The sequence below is a fragment of the Microtus pennsylvanicus genome, chromosome 8, assembly GCF_037038515.1.
Source record: "Microtus pennsylvanicus isolate mMicPen1 chromosome 8, mMicPen1.hap1, whole genome shotgun sequence".
In the NCBI taxonomy this organism is placed as follows: Eukaryota; Metazoa; Chordata; class Mammalia; order Rodentia; family Cricetidae; genus Microtus; species Microtus pennsylvanicus.
Genome location: NC_134586.1, coordinates 74,716,998 through 74,739,618, shown reverse-complemented (window position 1 = coordinate 74,739,618; position 22,621 = coordinate 74,716,998). Strand labels below are relative to the sequence as shown.

General features: G+C 46.5%; 1 protein-coding gene and 1 long non-coding RNA gene across 9 annotated transcripts in view; one reads left to right on the top strand and one right to left on the bottom strand.

Moving 5' to 3' along the window:
• Thnsl2 (threonine synthase like 2) overlaps nucleotides 1-3,369 on the bottom strand; it is a 35,450-nt gene extending 32,081 nt beyond the window's left edge. For 3 of the 8 annotated variants that reach the window (XM_075983877.1, XM_075983885.1, XM_075983880.1), the window contains exon 1: nucleotides 2,599-2,705. The gene's annotated coding sequence lies outside the window, so the exon portion shown is untranslated. Of the gene's footprint in view, nucleotides 1-897; nucleotides 1,107-2,598; nucleotides 2,711-3,335 lie in introns of those variants that run through there. The other 5 variants (XM_075983881.1, XM_075983882.1, XM_075983879.1 and 2 more) reach the window with 4 other exon arrangements.
• LOC142856430 (uncharacterized) lies at nucleotides 2,405-22,385 on the top strand. The gene is made up of 3 exons (XR_012911643.1): nucleotides 2,405-2,680; nucleotides 17,983-18,033; nucleotides 22,094-22,385. It is a non-coding gene; the product is annotated as an uncharacterized LOC142856430 (long non-coding RNA).
• Nucleotides 22,386-22,621: the final 236 nt, after the last annotated feature.

Genomic DNA, 22,621 nt, shown 5'->3' with positions numbered 1-22,621 from the left:
AAACCTTGGAATGGAGAAAGATCATAGCAATAGCAGGTAGCTGCCATTTTCGACAGGCTTCTTAGTAGGGAAAAGACCAGAATATCTGATTGGCAAAGGTGGTGTGGATGTGGGGAAAGGGTACAGTTATTCACTGCTGGTGGGAGTGCAAGCCTTTGCCACCACTGTAGAAGCTGGTATGGCAATTCCTCAAAAAGCTAGAAATGACTCTACCATATGAGCCATATGAATCTACCATATGAGTGTCCCAAAGGAGGCTCGATCCATTACAAAGATACTGGCTCATCCGTGATCATTGCTACTCTATTTACAACCTACATGAATGGGTAATTGGGAGTCAGTTTTCGTCAGGGATGCAGGTTCTGAGAGGCTACCCATGCTCCAGTAGATGCTCCCAGACCTATGTACTAAATGGACCTGTGGGGCTTTTGTTTGTTTTTGTTTTTTAAGGAGGGAGAGCACATGAAATTGGGAGGGAAAAGTGGTGGGGAGGAACCAGACGGGGAAGGAATGGGACAGATATTTGATCAAAACATGTTATAAGCATGTATGAATACTAAACAAAATACATATTTTTTAAAATTGCAAGTCCCATGTCCCAGGAGACCCTCAATCCCAGGCAAATTAGAAAAGTTAGGCATTATTACCAATAACCCGTGGCCTACCTCAGAGCCTAATTCTAGAAGGCTGCAGCATAGCTTGAATACTGCCTTTGAAACTCTCTATCCATGGCTAATTGGCTCTGGCTCCTGGCATGGATTCAGGGCCTTCTGTTCCTTAGAATGGGACAGAGATCACAACAGAATTGAGGGGTTCCCATGTTAAAGCCCCACAGTAACTAGGGTGATCAATTTGACTACACATAACTCCCAATACCACTTCAGCATGTCTACCCACCTGTCACGAGAAGGGGAGATCTGGTATTGACCTGGAAGAATTCCGTTTTTCTCTTCCTGACCCTGGAGATGGACCCCTTGGTTTTCTGCCATTTCTCTGCCACTGAGCTCCACCTCTAGCCCCGAAGTTGTGGTTTTCTGCTTCAGGTCTCTGACACCTGTGTGTCCACTGTGAGTTCTACATCAGCTGCCGTGTGCCACTCTTGCTGCCTACGAATGCATGTGCATTCAGGTGTGCTAATTATCTATCTACTAGGCAAGTCCGACCTTCCGACATTGCAACACGACTTGGCTATCTACAAAGTTCAAGCCTCAGAATGGTGCCATCAGATTAGAAGGGTAAGGGAATAAATAAAATCATGTAAGATTTTAAAATAACCGCACAATTCCGTTTTGGGGCTTACTCATCACTATCTGCAATCCTGTGCATTAGGCATGCCTGAAATATTACTACCTAGAACTGGGATGGATACTGTCATGCTGGGACAATGTGTGTAAATAGAAATGACTTTAGCAATCTGGGGTATACAATCACCCCACACAGGAGCCCATGACAAAGAACAAAAGCAGCAGGGCAGGCACAGCATCTCAGAAGGCAGAAGCAGGGTCAGGAGGTTAGAGGCTCAGCAGTGCCTGCAGTTATCACAGGGAATTCCAAAACGCTGTGGACAGTGTTTGCGCTTATGCAAACTGGCCTGAAATCCTCGCTGCATAACTTTACCGGACCAGACTAAAGGAAATGTCATGAGTGAGCTATTGAATCCCCAGCCAAAATGCTGCAGGTGCTGGGACAGGGCAGAAGCAGGTTGGGCTACAAGGAACTGCTAAAAGGACCATTTCCCCAAAGCCCTGTTCTCAGTGGAATGGACCATATGGTACCTGGCGCAGAGGGGGGCTCGGGATTCTGCAACCCAAGAAAGACTGAACAAGGAACAGAGGAAAGAAAGAGCATGGCTTGAACTCAGCTCGTGCCAGAGAGTTCTGTGTGAGCAATAAGAAGCTGGCCTGGTTAAGCATAGAGGCCCAAGCTCCTTACAGTTCTGACCTATGACTTCAAGGGACAGCGTCCCCAGTCTATAACTACAAGAAACACACCTGAAGGTTTTTGTTGTTGTTTTGTTTTTTAGCAAAGCTCAAAAAGGAATCAGTTGCACTTTCATTCGACTGTTGTGTGAGGACTCTGGATTCAAACGTCTGCAGTACATTATCGTGATAATTACTTTTTGGGACTTCTCTGGATTTTAATTCCAGAATGGAGACGGCAATAAACACGATAAATAATAATAACAGGGATATCTGCCTTTGCGCCGGGATTCTGGATTCTGCGTCTGGAAAGTCTTGGAGACTCGGCCCCAGCAGCAGATGGGTTGGAGTATAAGGCTGGCTCTATGGGGTGGGGGATGGGAGGCGGCGCTAGAACCGCTGGCAAGCTCCATTCACCCTCCCCCTCCCCCCCCCCGCCGCCTCTGAACACAGCGCACTGCCCAGAGTTTCGGGGTTCTCCCCGCACAGCCGAACCCTAGCTGCAGGTGGAAAACGCGAATTCTCCACCCGCACTGACTGCTGCCATCCCAATGCCCCAACTGGCGTTAAGACGCTGGCCGGGAAACCAAACTGAGCCGCTGGGGCGGGACAGCAGCCAGGACTCGGACAGGTCACCGCGGAGAAAGCGGGGGACGCAGCGGGGCCGGGACGACGTTACCGTGGGGACGCGGAGCTGCCTGGCTACTCGAGTTCAGTAAGCGACAAGCACGGATTTGCAGTCCCGTAGCCCGAAGTCCTGAGTGAGTTTAATTCCAAAGGTGGGGAGGAGCTCCACCCAAGGGGGCGTGGAGGGGTGGTGGAGGAGGGGCGTGGGGGCGTGGAGGAGGGGCGTGGGGGCGTGGCAGCGTCGAGGAGGCACGTGAGGGGGCGTGGAGGGGGCGTGGCGGAAGAGTGGAGAAGGGGGCTGGAAGAGAGGGGAGAGCTTTCCTGCTCATTGAGCCTCTCAGGCCTTGGATTTTCTTTTATTCACGATCCTCGCTGCCACTCAATAGAATAAAAGCTGGTAAAGTTATGTTTTGTTTTATTTTTATTAAATATCTATCTGTTTTTGAGACAGGGTCTCTCTATATAGCTCTGACCCCCTAGAACTTTCTACGCCCCCCCCCCACTACTCACCGAATGCTGGGATTAAAAACTTAGTTTTGTTTTTAAATGAGAAAACAGAGGACAATGTGGGAAGAAGGAAGGCCCTTCTGTCCTTTGACTTTCATGGATCTGGCCTGTGCTAAAATCCGCTAGATGGGTGCATCGACTTAGCTCAAAAAAAAAATCTTACTAGGATAATACTTTTTCTATCAAACATAAATCTACTCTAGGGCAAAATCCGACTCAGTTTCTCCCTCTCCTCTTCCTTGTCTCTACCTCCCCGGCCTCTTCTTCATGGAACTCAATTACCTTGAAGTTCTGATCTTTGATGTTGTTCCTCCTCCTGCGGCCTCTGTTTCCTCGGGTTATCTGCTGTCTAAGCTTTCAGAACACAAACCATCCCCCTGTCACCCACCCTGCTGCCGCTGACTAGACTGGGTCAGTCTCCTCAATAGGAGACTTGTCTGTGCTCACGGTATGGGATAGGTCTTCCAAACACAAGATGGCGCCAGAGGCTTGCCATGAGTTGACGCAGGCGTTGGAGGGGCCAGCACACCGTGGGGTAAAAGTCAGTTAGGGACCGTCCCCAAAGTGCTTCTGTGCATCCCATGAGATGCACCTAACCATTCAGAGGCCAAAGAAACTGGTACTCACGAAATGCCACGACAGTCAGCAGTGTTTGTCACAGTGTTCCCAAAGACTGGGAACATGAGCATCCAAGGACAGCAGCACTGTCCACGGGGCTGGCTCTTCCACAGTGCCCTCTGCCTGGCTCTATCAGACCTATAGGACAGCACCATCCTGGGGCCAGAGGGCAGCCGGATTATTGTGTGAAGCTTACTTTGATCCCTCACCAGGGAGAGGACCTAAGGCTGGAGGATCAGCTGAATTGCTCTTTAGGAGCTGCTCCCTGCGGTGTTCAGCACGGGAACTACCATATAAGAGCTTCTTCCATCTTCTTAACAGGATTTTATTTTAAAATATATATAGATTTTAAAACTATACGGCAATTAGTTCTATAAATAATCAGACCAGAGCTGTAGAGGTGAGTTACCTGTTCAAAGCATTGACTGTTCTTCTGGAGCTCAGTTGCCAGCATGCACATGGCAGTTCATAACCATCTGGAATTCTAGATGAGGAGGGGTGAGGGAAGACCTGACTCCCTCTTTTGACCTTCACTGATACCAGGCATGCAAGTGGTACACAGGCGTACATGCAAACAAAACACTCATACACAAAAAGTAATACAAAATAAAAATAAACAGACCAAGGCAATTTTATAGGCAATCTTGCCCCAAACAGATTGGGTAAAATTCACTTCTCACGCTGTCAAAGTTGATTTCAGTTCGGAGGCCACGCATGTAATTAAAACATACGCTAATTGCATTAAGATGACAAAAGAGAGCTGAAAGAAACCACAGGATTAAGATAATTAATTAACCAGTGTATTTTGCATGCATTCACAGTGTTCATGGCAAATCTGTGCAGAATCCAGGATACAAGGAGGCTGGACATCCAAGTGGATGCAGTGGGGACAAGAAGCGGCTGTGACCAGCTAGAGCTTTGACTAGGGCTTCTCTGCCTCTCCTTCCTTGGACTCTCTTTTCAGTTTGTAATCAACCATGCTAGCCTTGACTGTCCTCCACCAGCAGAGCTCCTTGGGGGCGGCTGTGGTTTTGAAAGTCAAGGCTAACTCCTCCACACAAAGAGTGGCTGGAAGCCACTGCAGGAATGCAGCCTAAAGCTTTAAGCACATGCGGCCTCAACCTTATCCTGCTTGTCCACTCGAATCTGTAACTTAATAACATCATGAGGTGCCCCACCCACCAGTCAAGTTCCAACCCCAAGTTTCTGTGATTCTCATAAGGATCCACACCTTCTTCTGATAAAGCCAGGCTAGAACTGACCGCTCCTGGGAGGGCAGCAGAAGGTCTCCTCCAAGCTGGCTGCCAACTCACTATGTCCTCCTCAGGGAGGATGACCCTGAATTTTTGGTTCTCCTCCCCCACCTCCCACTTGTTAATGAGTTTCTTTTTGGGGGAAAACCTTCTGGAGTTAGATAGTGATAATGGTTGCACAGAGTTGTAAATTTATGAAAGACTATGAGGTTATGCGTGCTAAGGAAGTGAAGCTTATGCTATATAAATTGTAATTAAAGTTGAGCTATACATCAGTTGTATTGCTGGGGCAGTCTGTGGGGCCACTGGCACTGGGACCGTGATTTATCCCTACTGCTTTAACTGGCTTGTTGGAGCCCATTCTCTCTAGAGGGATACCTTGCTTAGCCTAGATATAGCAGGGAAGGCCCTGGTCCTGCCTCAAGTGATGTGACAGACTTTGTAGACTCCCCATGAGAAGCCTTACCCTCTCTGAGGAGTAGATGGGGGGGTTGGAGTGGGGAGAAGGGCGGAGCAGGAGGAAGGAGGGGGTGGGAACTGGGATTAGTATGTAAAATGAAAAATACTGTTTTTTTAAAGAAAATAAAATTTAAAAAGTTGTAATATACATACACACACACATTTGTTTCTCAGATAGGAAAAGTGTCCAGGGCCCCAAGTGATAGACTGAGTCCCAGGGAGAATGTTGTTACTGTAACCGGAATCCAGGATTTACTGTTATCTACTATTTTCAGATGATTCTCAAAACTACCCTTTATTCAGAGAGCTGGCGGTCTGAGAAGACAGTGGATTAATTAAACTGGATGATTATTTAATGTTAACATCTTCAGAATCTGTCTTTGACTTCATTTCTAGTTGACAGACTACATAGGGCCGTGGTTCTCAACCTGTGGGCCTCAACCCTCATAGGGTTTGCATATTAGATATTTATATTACGATTCATAACAGTAGCAAATTTACAGTCATCATGGAGTAGTAATTAAATAATTTTATGATTGGGGGCCACTGATGATTCCTTATGATAGAGGACTGTATTATAGGGTCAGCATTAGTAAGGTTGGGAACCACTGACATAGAAAGGGTAGGGAGACAAAGGCAGTGGGTCTTTCCTTCAGGTTGGGGGTCAGCTGAGACTAGTGATGTCTGAATCTTTCTCCCTATCGTCCCTTCACTCCTGGCTCCTTCTGTGGATGTGTGGGCCGAGACACTTCTCAAAATGCAGAGCCAATTAATTCTGCTGGTATCAACCTTGTACCCTTCCGGGCATGTGGGCTGGCAGGAGAAAACAAACCATCAACCGTGTGCACAGTACTAAGCCAGTGTGATAACAAGCACATGCCGATTCCTTCTAAAAGAGAAGTGTGTCTCTTTAATGCAGAATATGGTAATGGCCCCAGTCCTTCCCTTTGTCCCTTAACACTGTCACTGAGAGAACAAAATGTCAGAGAAGGATTTTGACTGCATCATGGTCTAATTCACCAATAGCCATTTCTAAATCCCTGGAGATAAACAAAACCTCTTCCCCTGCTATTTTTTAACCTCTTCATTTAAAAAATAATTTTATTTTAGATTATATGTCTGTGTGTGTCTTTGTGGAGGTGTGTTCACATGAGTGCAGGTGCCCATGGAAGCCAGAAAAAGGTGTTAGATTCCCCTGTAGCTGCAGGTACAGATGGTTGTGAGCCAGTGAGTGTGGGTGTTAGGAAGTGAAGTCTCCTGGGAGAACAGCCAGAGCTCTTAACCACTGAGTCATCTCTCAGCCCCAGAACATTTTCTTTCTTTCTTTTTCTTTTGTTTTTTTGAGAAAGGGTTTCTTTGTAACTTTGGAGTCTGTCCTGGAACTAGCTCTTGTAGACCATGCTGGCCTCTAAAGCACAGAGATCCGCCTGCCTCTGCCTCCCGAGTGCTGGGATTAAAGGCGTGCGCCACCACTGCCCGACTCCCAGAACATTTCTTATACATATTAAGTCTGTGCTCTTCCCTACTACTCGAAATAATTTCCATCAATGTTGAATTTAATTAGGATAGCATTTTTACAAGTCAGGAGATGCCTTTAATATTTCGATACCTGGTTTTACTCAATAACTTTGAGATGGCAACAGAGTATATTTGAGAATGACACAACTAGTTTTGTTCTTATTTCTGCCTCCTTGTTTTTCCATTACCATCTGAAGAGGGTGTGTGTGTGTGTGTGTGTGTGTGTGTGAGTGTTTGCTTGCCTGTGTGTCTGTGCACCATGTGCATGCGCGGTGTCCATGGAGACCATAGAGGACTTCAGATCCTGCTGGTGACCACAAGCATTATACAGTGAAAGACGAGCTGGCAAAATCACTAGGCTATACCCAATTTGCAAAGCTTTGGAAACCTGCATTTTGAATAGCCTCTGTCATTCTGTAAACCTTGTGAAACCATGGTGTCCCTCTCTTTTCATAGTGGGATTCATCCCATAATACCTCAGCAGCGTATTAATTGTTGGGCATAACTCTCAGATGCACTGTTATACTGGATGACTTTTCCTTTGGCTATATAATCTTGATATGTAGAATATATATACGGGTGCCTTGAATTCTGGAAAAGGCCCTAGAGAAAGAAAATGCTTCTCACTCAGGCATCAGCGGGAACAAAGCCGCCACTTGGGAAGCTGGAAAAGCCAGGCTCCTGATCTTACACTACCTGCACGACTGGAGTTTCCCTTTGGTCCAGCCACCTTAGATGTTATCTCTAGGGCTAGGAGATTCCATTCCCTTTCTTTTAGCTAGCAAGACTCCTGATACAAACTCTAACTGACCACACAAATGTAGTCAGCACCCAACCCCTCTTTTTCTTATTCTTAGAATTCTGCACTGATACAAAGCCCCATACTAAACCTCCAGGTATCTACAGGGGAGTTTCACAGCCACGCCCCCTCTGAGGCAGTAAGAAGACAACCAGCGCCTACTTTACCCATCCTGTTAGCCCTAAGAGATGCACACTTGATATTACTGTTATTTACCAGAGAGTTGTTAACGATGTCTGTGTGGGTCTATAAACTGGAAACCTTGTGGGATGGGAAGAACAGTGAGGAACATCAAAAGGGGAACATCAAGAGCACGTTAGAGAGAGCATAGAAAGAATAATGGGGCATTCTAAGAAGACTTATGTCAGATATCTTTAGCCAGTTTTCCTGCTGTAGTGGCCCTTCCAAATCCTGAGAGGCTTATGGGGGTTAACTCCCCAACATAAACCTCAATAAGATCCCCTGGAACTGGAGTTATGAATATTTATGAGCCAACACGTGCATGCTCGGAAACAGACCTGGGTCCTCTGCAAGCACAACCAAGGTCTTAACTGCTAAGGTGGTACTCTCTAACCAAATGTGTGTTGTGTGTTTAGAGACGTTTGCTATGAGGGCTGGGACTGGTTGCTCGGTCACATCTCTTTTTCACTTTGTGTGCATGAGAGTGAGTCAGATTCAAAGAGATTCAAAGGTGTGTTTGTTCATATGAACAGGAAAACTGTTCTTGCCCGGTCTTCCCCACTGATGCAGAATTAAGTCACTACTCAAATTAGGTGCATTATGTGCTGACTTTTTTTTCTTGTATCCTGAGATCATTCATGAAGCAAATCCCTCGGGGAGGGGGCAGGCCAGGCTAATTTCCCTGGAGTGTTAGAAACGCCTTGGCCTTGAAGGAGAGGCTCTCTCCAGTTTCTAAGGACTTGCAAGTCAGACCTTCCCTCTGTTCAGAAACCTTGAGTTGTACAGAACCTTGGGATCTGCTGGGGAAATGGGGCTTACCATGTGAGCATGAAGATGTGAGTTCCAGTCCACCCCGAGAGCCCAAGATGGATGCCTGGTGTATTGGGGCTTCCTTGAGCTAGACCTATTCTCACCTGCTTAAACAAATGTGTGCAACCATAGCCCTTTCTACCTCTAGAAGGAAACACTAAACTCATCAACACACAGAAGATGGAGGCAGGAGGGCCAGAAATTCAGGGTCATCTTCTCTGCGGATATAGTGAGTTGGTGGTCAGCTTGGGTGAGACCTGAGGCTGGTGGGGGCTCTTTGGAGTCTGTGCCTCCTTCCCAGAGCTGTTCTCTCTTCCAAAATTTCAAACAAAATCCTAACTACCTCATTTTTTTTGTGTTGTCATTGCTGTGGTTGTTATTCTTGTGTATGTGTGTGCACGTGCACAGCTTGTACAGGTCAGGAGACCACACTTGGAAGACCACTCTTCTTCTCCTATGTGACCACAGCGACCCAACATCAGGCAAGTGCGCTTACTGTCAGAATAGTATTGCTGGCCCCAACCACTCAATTTCTGTTCCTTGGAAACTGACAGACGCCTCCTCACTGCCTCTTCATCATGTCCATCCCAAATCCCTGTATCCTCTCAATTGGACCGGCTCCAGTACTCGGTGATCAAAGGCTTAGCGATAACACCCACTGCTGTTAGAGTTTGTTTCTGAGCCCACGTGGCCCCGAGTCCTTTCTCCAGTCTCAGTTTGAAACACTACATCCTCACCTGCTGTGCTGAAGGAGCAGCCCCGACCTTTTTCCTTTTCAGAATAAGCCATGCTTTTTCTTTTTGGGACGAGGTTACACGAACTGAGGCTGGCCTTCACCCATTACACAGTCAAGGGCTTGGACTCCGATTCTCCTCCTTGCACCTCCCAAGTTCTGGAATTAAAAGTGTTTGCCATTACACCTGGCTTATGCAGTGCCGTGAAGCGTACCTAGGCTGCTTGTCTTTCCTAGGAGACAATAGGTGTTCCTTAGCTACACACCCTAGAAGTCCTTACTTTGTCACCCTATATTATGTGACACTAAGACTAGAAGACATGAGCAAACTTTGTTTTAGTTTTTATTGCATTTATTTATTTGCGTGTTTGTGTACGCGTGTGCACACATGTGTGCCTAGCACACAGGTGCAGCTCAGAGGACAACGCTTAGAAGTTGTCTTCCTTCTACCAAATGGGTTCCGGGGATCAAACATCAGATCAACACCCCAGGCATCTTCTACCTTCTCTTCCTCCATCACTTTATGCTGGTCACAGTGGCCTCCCTTACTTGACCACTTTCTCCCTGTTGGCGGCCGCTCTACCTTCAGGTATTGGGAAGGGCTGAGGGGGTAGGGGCAGTCCTGCAACAAGATTGCATCACGGAGCAATCCCGCCATCCCCTAACTACCCTGTGCACTGGAAACTGATAATAGAATGAGAGGCCAGAGGAAGCGAGAAACGCGTGAGTAGGACAAACAGTCACACTCATACCTGACTGGGGCTTGTTTAACATTACCGTCTGCTCCCGCGCATGTATGGTACTGTGTCCACATGAATGAAGGCAGTTACATTAACTCCCACTAGGTGGCAGTATGTGGTCAGGTGTTTATGGTCAGCTCATTTTGGTTTTAGTGTGTGTTGGGGAATGGGATGCGATCCTTAGAGGATGGAGATAGAATTTTTTACATTAAAAGTAAAATCTAGTTAATCTTCCAAAAGGGCTTTAAAAAATCAAGGAAATCCTAGCGTTTTCCAAGAAGCAGAAAGAGAACTGGTATCAATGGAATTTTCCCATGAGCACTATCTTCTTCCTGGCCTCTCTCCTAGTCAGGTCCCAGGTGACACACATGTCAGTCACAGAGCACCTCGTGTTTTTCTTGATCTCCAAGTCCTTTATCGCTTTTTCTTACGGCTCTACTGTTTGTTGCTAAGCAGCTATTGTAAAGGAGCAACAGTCTGAAGCGTTTGCGTCTGCTGGACTTTCCACATTGGACTGAGGTAACAAGCCGAGCTTGGGGTCTCCTCGCCAGGGCTAGGGTACCCACTCCGTGCATCTCCTTCTGATGAGACTAACACGAGCATTTCTAGTGGAGCAGAAATTTCCCTCACTTCATCCTCGGGAAAACCCTGTTATAGGAGACCAGCGGAGCTGCCTGGAATGCGCAGCAGGAGACTGTAATACTCCTATAGTAGTGGGGGGAAGAGTATGCAACTAAAATACATTACATACGTGCATAAAATGATTCAAGAATTTAACCTTTTATAAAAGGAAATGAAACAGACGTGCGCCAAAGCAAAGACTGCGAGTGAAGAAGATGCCATGGAAAGGGGGTTAAAGCCGCGGGTGGCGGTGGACTCGGGGCTGATGTCTGCGCTGCCCACTTGTCACCAACCAGAGAAGTGACACGAAGAACGTTGTCCACACGCTTGCAAGACTTCTGGACTTGACTAATCCAAACCCAGGCGTTTGTCTAGAATGGATGTGACCCAGGGGTGGGGGGTTAAAACAGAGTCCTTGCCAGGGCTATTAGTGTCCTGTGCCCCTCTGCTTTGGAGGTCAGTGAGGGTGCTGGTTTCACAAAAGAAGCACTAGAGACTAAAATAGCCGGAGGAAAAGGGGTGCATTTGAGGAAGAAGTAATCTGGTTCAGAAGATGAGGGGCTATGGAATTCATGTAAACTTATGAAGCTGACCCCCCCCAAACATACCTGAGATTCATTCCTTAAAGAAGACACCAAAAAGAAAATGGTTTCCAGAGCATATTAGGAATCCCACTGGCGGTGGAATCCCAAATACCCAGGTTATTTAAAATAGGAAAGAACAGTAAGACGAAGAAAGGACCAACTGTCTCCGCTCCAAAATAGCACAGTTGTTTATGCCAAGTGACCAGACGGGCAACCTACAAAACTGCAAGCATGCATTTATTTGCTTATTTATTTATTCAGGATCTAGCTTGGTGGCTTAGGCTGGCCAGATTTACTCGGCGGGTCCCTCTGGCCTCAGACCCGATGCATCCGTCCTGCCTCAGTCTCCCAAATGCCGAGATTACAGTTATGTGCTACCACGCCCTGTGAGCATCTGCTGGCTGTGCAGCCCTTCACAGAGGGCTCTTTCTTTTGTAATTCAGTAAGTGAAGTTGTCCACTGAAGATTGGTCCATTGCTGCCCAACGAGGTTGAAACAGAAAAAAAAAAAGAAGAAACTGTTTAAGAAGCTGAATTATGAAATGATTTTCAGTGAATCAAAAAGCCACGGGAAAAATTATAAATCTGCATAATCTCAAAAAAATCAGTGACTATTTTGTAAGGTAAAGTTTTTTTTCACCAGAAATGGAGAAATCATTTGCTGCCTAGGGTGAGGCATTGGAGTTGGACATGGTGGTGTCTGCCTTGCAGATGCCTGCCCTATGTCCCTTAGCACCTTTTTAAATGAACACAAATGAGGAAGTATGGGCAATTTAAGCAACATCTCTTAAGTTGGAAAAACCACAGAATGAAAAAAGAATGAGCAGGGTTGAGAATAGATGCTGGGGTATGGGAAAGGAGCTGGGGTAGCAGATGACCAGACTGGTAGAGAGGAAACAAGCACCTCCCACACCCATAAGTGAGGTTGCAAAGGCTTCCAGAAGATCCTAGGTATCCCGTGGGCTCAGAGCAGAGGGTCTTAGGTATCTTGTCGGCTCAGAGCAGAGGGTCCTGGTACCCGTGGACTCAGAGCAGAGGGCCCTAGGTATCCCATGGACTCAGAGCAGCTGTTGGAGGCACACAGAACTGGAACCATGAGCCGGCTCTCTAATGCTGCCCTCTTACTGCCCTGATGTGACTGGTCCGGTGAGACATATCGAGTCCATCTAAGGTGCGTCCTTGACAACGGGGGTGACAGGTGCACTCAGGACATCACCTGAAAAACCTCAAATACATCTCAGGACCCCGATTTCCATAACAAATAAGCTGCTAATAACTTCTGGTCAGGCATGGCAGAATGTGGGAGTTTGAATGTAACTGGCCCCCATAATCTCATAGGGAGTCACAGTATTAGGAGGTGTGGCTTTGTTAGAGTGTGTATGGCCTTGTTGGAGGAAGTGTGTCACTGCGGGGGTGGGCTTAGAGGTTTCCTATACTCAGAATACCGCCTAGTGTCTCAGTTGACTTCCTGTTGCCTGCAAGATGTAAGACTCTCAGCTATTTCTCCAGTACCACATCTGCCTGCCTGCCACCATACCACAGTGACAATGGACTGAACCACTGAAACTGTAAGTGAGCCACCCCAATTAATGTTTTCCTTATAAGAGTTGCTGTGTTCATGGTGTCTTTTCACAGCAATAGAAACCCTAGCTAAAACATGGAGCATGTACGCCATCCCAGAACTCAGGAGGTTGAGGGAGGAGTATCCCAAATCTGGAAATAACTCGGGCTGTTCAGTGAGTACCAGACAAGGCAGGACTGCAGGGCAAGATTCTGCCTCAAAAATGAAATTAATTCACACATACCACACACACACACACCTACACACATATGGTGTGGGATATTTGTTCGCACCGACACTCCAGGACTTTACAACTTGAATCAGAGGGTGTAACCAGCAACTGGCTGACTGGAATTAGCCATAGATATGTTGGAGAACCAAGAGAGTCAGATAGAGAGGTACAGGAAGAGATGAGAAGGGACTTGGAGAGATTGTGTGGGCTTTTTCACCTGGGAAACGAGGAGAGTGGGGCAACTGAGCATTCCTCTGCTGCTCTTTGAATTTATCAGGTTTTTGTCTCAACTTCTGATCCCCAGGTTTTTATTAATACTAGAACAATTAAGGTAAATGAATTTCAGGCACACACACACACACACACACACACACACACACACCTATACTCATACACACCTATAGCTGCCTGGGGACCAGCCTTCAGCAGTGCAGAACTCAAAAGGAATCTACAGTGTTGGTGTGTACTAGACTTTTCTATCAGAGGGGGTTAGGGAAAAAGACAACCATACTCTTGATGGTTTCCTTTATTCTCTATTCTTCTGTATTCTTTCCATGTTCTTTCATTGTCGGTTGAAGAAAAAAGGCACTCCAAGGTGAAATTTTAAGGCCCAGGTCTAGTTTCTTCTGATGAACTGAACTGGACCCCAAACAGCCATACAAAGTGTATTCACTGATTGCTACATAAAGTATTTCTGCATACCAACGTTCCTAATCTTAACTTATATGTCTTACTGAAGGGAGTATCACATGCCTCCATGACTCTAGACCTTTATTATGTATTGTGTGTAATACACAATAATACAAGAGCCTCAGGCGTGCCTTGTAGGGCCCATATTATACAGGCCCATATTTCTATAATGTATGGTGGCCAGAATTTCAGGGTACAATTTGCACCTGCCACTCAGAAGGTGGTCACCTAGCCTTTCCAGACAAACTGCCACCATCCTAAACAAAGGGTCAGGACATACTGATGTCGCTCTGCTCCTTCTTTGTAATTTGGGAGATCGCCTGGGAAAGAGGTGTCAATTCAGTCTATGTGACAGAGGAGCCATAGTTGCAGACATGACCTAAGACCTGTGACCCAGGAAACAGAATGCTAATGAACTTCCCCTCAGTTTACCTTTTGATATAAAAGCTGTTTGGACAATAAACGCTTCAGATATTGCTGTGTGAATTGTGCCTCAATTATTCCCACACCTCCACACTGGTCTGAGATATAATTTATGTTGGGGCTGGATCTCAACAGTGCCTGAGGTGTCTTGTGACCAAGGTCATAGAATGACTGCAATGCTCCTTCAGCAAAACAATCATTGTTTTCTACAAGGAGTCTTCAAAGTCAAGACACTGCCAAAAAACAGCTGTTCATTTTAATATGTACCCCATACAGTGATGCTGCTAAATTCCTACAGAGTACACGTAAAATAAACATATTGTTCATCTCCCTTACATACTCAAACACAAAGTCACTCCAATAATCCTCATACTTTTATATCTAAGCAACTTGTTGCAGATGAACAGAACATGAGCAAGCAGAAAGTATTTTTTTCATAACCAACTCTTTTGTTGGCAGGCTCCATGTTATGGTTACAAAGAAAGAATCGGTCTTTTACTATTTATCTTGAAAGTTAATCTTATAAGAAATCTTGAATCACAAACTCAACTTTTATACATAAAAACAATCAGTTATACTTAGATCTTTAGGATGTATACCTATTCATTAATATTTTTTTATCTCAGGAGATTGAGAGCAGGGATAGGAACAAGGAATTAATCATCACCTTTGATCATCAATCAACCCTGGCAAGAAAATATGTCAGCTAGTAACACTTGGTCTGCTTTTTTTTTTAATTTTTACCTCAGCTATGTGTTGTAGGAGGCCACTTGTTTGTTCCTGGCTGCCCAGACCCAAAATAACCACACAGAAACTGTATTAATTAAATCACTGCTTGGCCTATTAGCTCTGGCTTCTTATTGGCTAACTCTTACATCCTAAACTAGCTCATCTCCATTAATCTGTGTATCACCACATGGCTGTGGCTCACCAGGTAAAGTTCCATTTCCAGTGTCTGTCTCCAGTGAGGCTACATGGCTTCTCTCTGACTCTGCCTTCTTTCTCTCTATATATCTCTTTCAGCCTGGCTACATTATGTTAAGCCATTGGTCGAAAGCAGCTTCTTTATTTATTAACCAATAAAAGCAACACATGTATAGAAGGATGTTCCACACCAGCTATATGTCCTTGTGAACTTTAAATTGCTTTCTGGGGGTTTTCATCTTAAAGCTATGATCAAAACATCTGATCTAACCTGAAGTTATTTTAAAGTTTTGTTTCAGCTAATCGTACACACCGAAACCTGTGACTACATCTTTCAGCATTAAGATTAAAGGAATTTGAGCCAGCCTCGCTCCTGGGACTCAACTGTTTTTCTTAATAATTAACTTGAGCTATATATAGTCTATGCAGCTCCATAGATGAAACTCATAATCCCTGACTATGTAGCATTTCCTTGTGTTTATTTTTATTCATCAAAGATATTCAAAAATATTAAAAAATATTTAAACTAACATTATTATCAATTAGACAGTACAGCTTAGGAAGTAATCATCTTCATAATAATCCACAGATAAAAATGCCCAGTAGAGTGGGATATTTCCATGAGATAAACACTCTACATTGCAGGCAGTGGTGATCTCCTCACATCCATTCACACCATGCCAGATACCAGAGAAAGGTAGCAGCAACAAACATGCAAAGGCAAAGCAGAAGCAAGACATTCCAGGGTCTGTGGTCTCGGGGTCTTGCCTAACCAGTTTCCTCCTGGTGGGCTAAAACCTTGAACTTCAATTGCCACCTGCTGCTCCTCTAATATGAGTACCAGCACACATACCTACACACATGCACACACACACACGTGATGTAGGAAGGTGATCTGTCTATGTGTTACTTTCATTGGTCAATAAAGAAACTGCCTTGGCCTTTTGATAGGCCAGCCCTTAGGTGGGTGGAGTAGACAGAACAGAATTCTGGGAGGAAGAAAGCAGAGTCAGGCAGATGCCATGAAGCTCCGGCCCGAGATGGACGTGGGTTAGAATCTTCCCGGTTAAAGCCCACGACCCTGTGGTGATACACAGATTACTAGATATGGGTTAAAGCAAGATGTGAGACTTAGCCAGTAAGAAGCTAGAGCTAATGGGCCAGGCAGTGTTTAAATGAATACAATTTGTGTGTTGTTATTTCAGGTGTAAAGCTAGCCATGCAGGAGCCAGGCAGGACGAAAAGTAGGCCTGCTCGCTCCTATCACTACACACATGCCTCTCCATTCCTTAGGCTGTCTCTTCATTAGGGCAATGGCTTTCCTTTGCTTGCTAAGGCTTTTCAATTCCATGAAGCCCCATTTGCTCTTCTACCCTGAGCAACAGAGGGATGCTCAGAATGTTATAGCCTCTGCCTATAAGTGAAGCTTTTTTCACACAATGTTTTCCTCTAGCAGCTTCCCAGTTTGGAGTCTTGCAGGAAGATCTTTGATCCTTTCTGAGATGAAAGTAAGTTTGGGTCGCTCGATCTGTTTGGTTGATCCTACACTTCGGCATTAAGGCTGTACATTCTGCGGCCTACTTTTCCTCCATCTTCACCTTCTGCATAGCAACAACTCTGCAGGCAAAGGAGCTGCTTGTAGCGTTTAGGAGCCATGTGATTGGTCTTCATGAACCCCCTTGGAACTATAGAGGGCACACAGGATTGACTCAGCATTGTAGCTCTGTAAATTTCCCCAGGATGACCGCTTACTAAAAACCCTGGATAGTAAAAAGTATGAGCAAAGAGCTGGCTGGAATCAATTTAATGCTTAATAAATATTTGTAGTATGGGTAGAAAAACAAATTTATTCTTATGTAATTGGGAAGATTATGGTGAAGAAGACTGAGCCATGCACCCCAAGACTACATATGGAGGAACCATGATATATGCATGTAACTGCAAACCTCGACTTGGCCGATTATCACCGTGCCTGTTTCGTAAGTGTATTAAGGAAAGTGCAGATGAGGGTAAAGAATGGAGGCTGTGCTGGCTAGTGGCACGTCAGCTTGACACAAGCTAGGGTCATTTTAGAACAGGGTACCTTAATTGAGAAAATGTCAGGCTAGGTACATTTTCTTGATTGATGATTGGCGTGGGAGAGCCAATCTCACTGTGGGTGATGCCTCCCCTGGGATGGGGGTGCTGGGTTCTATAAGAAATAAGGCAGAACAAGCCATTGGGAGCAAGCCAGTAAGCAGCACTCGTCCATGGCCTCTGCTTTAGTTCCTGCCTCCAGGTTCCTGCCCTGCATGAGTACCTGCCCTGACTTCCTTCGATTATGAACTGGGATATAGAAGTGTAAACAAAAATAAATCCTTTCCTCCCCAGGTTGCTTTTGGCAATAGTGTTTCAACACAGTATCCTTAAGCGTCACTGAAGACATCAGATCACACAGCGATATTCCGTATGTGGCAGTTTGAGTCTGGGAATAGAAGACAAAATGACAGGCAGTCTTGATATGCTCACTTGAGTGGCAGGGGAGTCTCCTAAGCCAGGGTGCTGAGGGCTGATGGAGACCTGCCTGGAGAAGACAGTGGTCAACTAGCCAGGCAAGTGGGTGCTTTCCAAGGGGGCTGAAGGAGGGGAAGGAAGTTCTCTGGAGAGATTGCAGGTGTTCATGACATTTCTCCAGCAGCCATTCCCAATCTCTTTAGCTGATCCAGGAATGGCTTGGGCCATGCTGTCTGATGAAGTATAGAAGCTTGCTGATGGTTCCCTGCTTGTTTTCATTTTCCCTTCTAAGGTGGATTCAGATCCCCTTCTATGACTGTGTGACACCACTCAGTAGATCCTGGTAAGTATCCACTGGGGTCAGAGGAAAGGGGTGTGTGCGCTGCAAATAGCAGGGAGATGTGCGTCACTTCCACATGGAGGCTGAGCTGGTGTCAAAACGCACTTGCTTGCTGCCTGACAGTCTCAATTCTGGGGGCCCTGGATTTAGAGCCCCGGGAATAAAGGAGCCTGGCCCTCCTCTGGGGCTTCCTGGACTTAGTCTGGGCCAAAGGTAGTTGATTAGAAAGGTCAGGGGCACCTCTGCTGCCCAAGGTGATCGGGAACCTCATCCATCCATCCATCCATCCATCCATCCATCCATCCATCCATCCATGCATGCATCCATCCTTCAGCAAATACTCATGTCAATCTAACCAATGAGCAGGGAGGAATGGAGAAAGGAAGGGAGAGAAAGAAAGGGGAGGGGGGAGAGGGAGAGACTGGGATTCTCTAATGCACAATTCACTAAAAGTGAATGTATGTGCAGACAGGAAGAAAAGGCAAGCCTTTACAGGCAGAACAGGAGAGATTTAAGCAAGCTGTTCAGATGCAGGGTTCAATGGTCTTGAAGCTCTGTAGAGGCTGCCATCAGCACTCCAGAGCAGCTGCAACTGCACGCGGGCTCTGTGCAGACTTGCTGTCTGCGTTGTTGCATTCTTCAAGAATGTCAGTGATTAGCATCTCACAGACAGTGCACGAGGGGACGCGGGCACAATGTGTGTGAAGCCTGAGCGCACTCTCTTTTGGACCTTCAGAAATTTTGTGAGAAGGTGCTATCAGAGAGGCAGGTGTGAGCTCCACCCCTCGTGCTTTGTTGGGTCTAACAAGAAAGACTGTGTTGGACTAACTGGCCTTCATATTGATAACCATTTGTTTAACTTGCTTTCCCTGGGTAGATATGAACAAGAGTCTATTTGATCCACTGACACCAACAACAGACCAAAGCAAGGCTTTCACTGAAGTACCACTTTTGAGCCAATGGTTGGCAGGTTCCTTACAGATGCCTGGATGAACCCCACAGAGTTGCATCGCCACAAACTCTCACCCCATCCTGGACAGTGACCTCATGGAAGATACATCATGGAGTTCTTTTTTTAATTCACCTTCTATTTCCTGTACACTCTAGCATGTCGCTTAGGGGTGGCGGGCAGAAGGAAATAATGACTACCTCCCCAGCATGCTTCTGGGAGAACGGCCTCAGCTCCATTGCATTCGTTAGAAACAGAAGCTCGTCTTTGGTCATTTTCTGCTTGGATGTACAAAGATTCACAGATACCAAGCCCCCTCCTCCTTTAGAGACACTCTCGTGCAGTCTGGGCTATCCTTTAACTCACTATGAGGCAAAGAATGACCTTAGCCTTCGGATCCTCCTAGCTCCACCTGTCGTGTTACAGGCCTGGGCTACCACACCCTTTTATGGCTAATAGGGAAAGAATTTTGGGATCTGTGCGTGCTAGGCAAGCACTCAACCAACTGACCCATGCCCTTTGTTCCCACAGTTACGTCTTCCCAAGACTGTTGACCCCGTTAGCAAAGGACAGAGCAGGGAAGGCACAGAGTGGCCGTCTGTGCTGGGGTCAGGTCCCTCATTACCACACGTGCCGCTAATTCTGCTACCATTGCTCCGAAGGATGACCTCTCCCACAGCGAGTGCACTGAAAGAGAAGAGCCCTGAGTGGGCCCAGGTGTGCACAGGTGTGCAGAAAAGGACTTCTAAACTATTTTTCTATAAACTCCAGAGACCACAGTCTGTGTTGGGGTCTTAGGGCACACCCTGCTGTAGGCTGCTGTAGCTGTTAGTCTGAAGCTTCTCACGCTATCTTCTGGAACATCAATGCCCACCCTTGACACAAGCCCTCATATGCATGTGTCTAACCAGAACCTTCCAGATTAGTGGTTCTTGACCTGGGGCCAAACGCTGCAGTCCTTTCTCGACCTCTCCCACTGGCCTCAGAGCCCAGCTGCATTTGTGGAGACACATGCGCACTAGCGGCCTGCCGGGCTTCTTGCTGCCTGGCGCTGATGGTTCACTGGTCACAGGGTATTTGCGCTGACTTAACTCTCCACGTCATTTACTGCCCCGTAGCCGGGAAAGCCCTGACTGCCTTACCTTTTTCTTTGCTAGAGGTTTTAGTTTCACGTCTGTTGTTGTAATCAAATACTGAAACTGAAAGCAATGTGGGCGGGAAGGGGCTTATTTCAGCTCAGAGTACCAGGTTCAAGTCCTCCACGGTGGGGAAGTCACATCGGCACGACCTTGAAGTAGCTATTCAGACCTATAGTCAAGAGCAGAGAGAAATGAATGCGTTTCCACTCGCACAATTCAGAATCCCCCGCCTAAGGAATGGTGGTGCTCACTTTTAGGTTGGGACTTCCCACCTCAGTTAACGTAATTGAGCTGGTCCCTCACTGACACTCCCATAGGCCATCCTAACTTAGAAGATCCCTTACTGAGACTCTCACACCGGGTCAAACTGTTTCAGGGTAGAGACCCAAAGACCACACTCTCAACCACAGTATGAATTCAGAGTCTGTATTAAGCTGCAAGCAACTGCCTGGAAAGAAACATTTTTCACAGAGCAGTCCTGAATGCATTTTATGGGGAGTTTTTAAAGGCAAAGAACAGAAAAGCTACATCCTGGTTGGCAGCTGTAGGAGGAAATAAAGCAAGCAAGCAGTTTAAACTACACACTTAGATGGGGCATTTGAACCCCAATTTCTAGAATGGGGTTAGCAAACAGTGGCTTAAGAACAATGCCTAAAATATCAACCAGGGAGACAGACTGTGATGAACCACAACTATAAGAGCACAGTCTAGAGATGGAAGTGTCCCCTAACATGGACGATTTTATACCAGACACTGCTTACTTTGGTGCCTCTTTTAATCATCAGGATAACACTCTGAGTTGATCACTGTTATTTTCCCATTTTATATTAGAGGTAACAGAAGCCAAAAAAGGGGAAATAGCTGTGACCAAGGTCACAAGGTAGGGAGTGTTCGCATTTGGGGTAGAAGTAGGCACTGGATCCCAGGGACCCATTTTAACTTCTTACACCTCCCCAGGTAGAGAAGGCTGTGGAAGAATCAGTGGCTATGAAGGCTGAGCCCGGGACCCAGGCAGTCCCAGTTAGTAGGTAGTGATGCAGGCAGTCCCAGTTAGTAGGTAGTGATGTGTTCAAGAAAGAGGGACCTCTATGAGCAGAGGGTGCAATGTGACTGGGAGGATGCCAGGAGGGAAAATAATTGGAAGAGCAACCACAGGGAAAGGAGGAGCCCTGGGGCCATTCCAGGACTCAGCCTCTCCTGCAGGTTAACCACTTACTGCTTCCAGCATCTCGGCTGTGAAAGGACTCTCTATCCTGCTTTCAACCTGGGTGCTTTCCATGAACCCTCATTCATGTAAAAGTACAGATGTGTTCTGAAGTCTGCAATGCCCTATGGGGAAGGGAGGGGATTCAGTAGTATCTTTCTGAGAGCCTTGCCCCAGAGGACACAGGATGCCTGGGTGAACTCAGGCCCTGTTTCATGCATGCTGTCCTGGCCCAACTACTAATACCTCTGTCGTTACTTCAGGGATAATTTGATTCTGAAGATAAGTTTTCTGGCCCTCTGTTATGGAGGCCATAATCTTCTTATTCCAAGATCCAAGCCACTGAAGGAGGAGAGGATGGGGAGGAGAGCGAGTGAGAAGCGGAGAGCTGCGGAGGCAGGGGTGGTCTGGCCAGAGGATGGTCCTTACATAAAGTGGCTTGGTGGCTGGGGATGCAGCTCAGTTATAGAGTGTCAACTCTAGCACCACATAAACCAGGCAGAGTGACACCGGCCGGGACTCCCAGCACTGGGAGGTACAGATGGGAGGATTAGAATTTTAAGGTCAGTGTCAGCTATCTAGTGAGCTTGGGGCCTGCATGAGAACCTGTGTTTTTAAAAAATTACTTGGGAAGATATCAACAGGCCTTGCCGCTAACCTTCTCTGTCAGAAGCCAACGGCCTTGCTTACCCATAGATTTGCAATGAGTGTGTGAGGCCCCTGGGTTGCCTGCTTTTCCAACTGTTTCTTTTATGTGCTGTGACCTTGCAGAGACAGAAATTTTGCAGAGGCCATCCACTAAGAATAAACCAGCCATCCTCTAAGCATCTGCCAGCTATCCAAAACCCGTCCTCTAAGCATGAACCAGCAATCAAAAGCCTGTCAGTGGGACGAAGGTATGTGGCATCTCTTGCAGGTACTCTCTGCTTCCAGTCAGTTGCTAGAGCCAGGTGCCATGGCTCACTGTCTCAGCGCTGTACTTCACAGTTCTCTAACAATCCCCACCATGTCTCAGTTCTGAAAGAAGATGCTCTCATTGTCTCACAGCTGATCAGCCACCATCTAAGCCTGACCTCTACTGAGTGGAGGATGTGGGGGAAATGGGACACAAGGCAAGATCTTCAGTCACAGCGTCTCCCAGGCACTGTGCTCCTTGCTCTCAGAGTCCTCCAAGGAGAGCCTGGAACTGGGGCAAATCGGTACCAGGGAAAACCTTTAGCTAAGTCAGGGAACTTCACCTCCTCAGGGCAGTGAGGTATGTGGCCCTAGCCAGCAGTGTCAGCTGGTTGTGGGCTGTGG